Consider the following 1,975-nt stretch of genomic DNA (forward strand, 5'->3'; position numbering starts at 1 on the left):
TTGGCGGGAAAAAATTTTACGGGAAAATTTACAAGATATTTTAAGGTTTTACAAATTTTTACAAGTGTTTTGGCGGGAAAAATTGGGGGATCACTTTTCCCACCAAAAAATATTTTGTATTTTGTAGACCTAATTTTGTTATATTTCCTTATATATTTATGATATCTTTTATTAAAAGAAGGGTAATTTAGTCATTTTGTACATAAAAGGGGTATTTTTAAAAATGGACATCCAAAAGGGGCATTTTTGAAAAGGGGTATTGAAAAAGGGGCATTTTTGTGAGTCTCCCATTTTTATATGATGGAAATATGGAATGAGTTATGATCCTTATAATTATTTGAACATTTATATTTAATTTCTTACAATTTTATATACTACAATTAAAAATTAACTAATTTAATTTGGACATTTTAAAAGTTAAATTTAATATTTTTTAGAATATCATAAATATTTAATAAATCAACAATAAAAATTAGAAATACTTTAATTTGAGTTTTTAAACAGATATATTTAGAATATTTATAGCAAGCCTCAAGTTAAATATAATGTGTTATATGATAAAAAGAGTTATGATCTTTATAACAGACGATATTTTAAAATTATATATACGATGAGATGGGTTAAATTAATAAGGTTTAATTAAAATTGTTTGTAGAATCAAATTTTCGAAATAATGAATGATGGATTGTGCACGCAATGTTTTCATTAGAATTCTAAAATGAAAATTTAGACTTCATGTACGGATTGAATTTAGTATTATTATATACCAAAAATATTTTCATAACATATTCGATTATGTGAATAATTGCTAAATTCCGTAATCAGTTCAAACAAATATCTATTTCAATAACCAAAGAATTACAAATTGAAAAAAAACTTTCTAAATTAAATCAAAATAATAGCTAACTTCCTTAATTAACTCAAAATAATCTACATTTTAGATGTGACTCATTTATGATATTTTTGATTTTTGATCTAACTGAATTATATGTAATCTTATTTTGTAATTGTTAACATAAATTAACTCATTTTTCAAACAATATAAATTTTTAAAAAATAATATTATTTTTCGTTTTAATATCTTAATAAAAATTATCTATAATTGATTATTATATAAAAATATATATATATATATATATATATATATTCATTCTAATATTATATATAGGAATTGACAAAAAAAAAAATATTTTTTCACTTATTTCGATTTTTGATCTAACTGAATTATATGTAATCTTATTTTTTTGTTGTTAACATATATTAATTCATTGTTAAAACAATATTAATTTTTTAAAAATAATATTATTTTTTGTTTGGGAGACTCACAAAAATGCCCCTTTTTCAATACCCCTTTTCAAAAATGCCCCTTTTGGATGTCCATTTTTAAAAATACCCCTTTTATGTACAAAATGACTAAATTACCCTTCTTTTAATAAAAGATATTATAAATATATAAGGAAATATAACAAAATTAGGTCCACAAAATACAAAATATTTTTTGGCGGGAAAAGTGATCCCCTAATTTTTCCCGCCAAAACACTTGTAAAAATTTGTAAAACCTTTAAAATACCTTGTAAAATTTTCCCGTAAAATTTTTTCCCGCCAAAAAATTTTTTTGCGGGAAAAGTAATTCCGCAATTTTTTTGGCGTTAAATTTTTGGCGGGAAAATTTTTCCCGCCAAAAATTTACAAGGTGTTTTAAAGGTTTTTTACAAGGTATTTATAAGGTTTTACAATGTATTTTAAAAGGTTTTACAACGTATTTACAAGGTATTTATAAGATATTATAAGATTTTACAAGCTTTTTTATAAGGTTTTTACTAGTTATAAGATTTTACAAGTGAATTATAAGATTTTACAAGTTATTATATACCTTATTAACTCTTATAAGTACGGCGTAAACCTGGCGCATACATTGTCCACCAATACTTTACACGCGACATTGTTCCAACCTTTAAATACCTTGTAATTTTCC

This window comes from Arabidopsis lyrata (assembly GCF_000004255.2).
Source record: "Arabidopsis lyrata subsp. lyrata unplaced genomic scaffold ARALYscaffold_7, whole genome shotgun sequence".
Lineage (NCBI taxonomy): Eukaryota > Viridiplantae > Streptophyta > Magnoliopsida > Brassicales > Brassicaceae > Arabidopsis > Arabidopsis lyrata.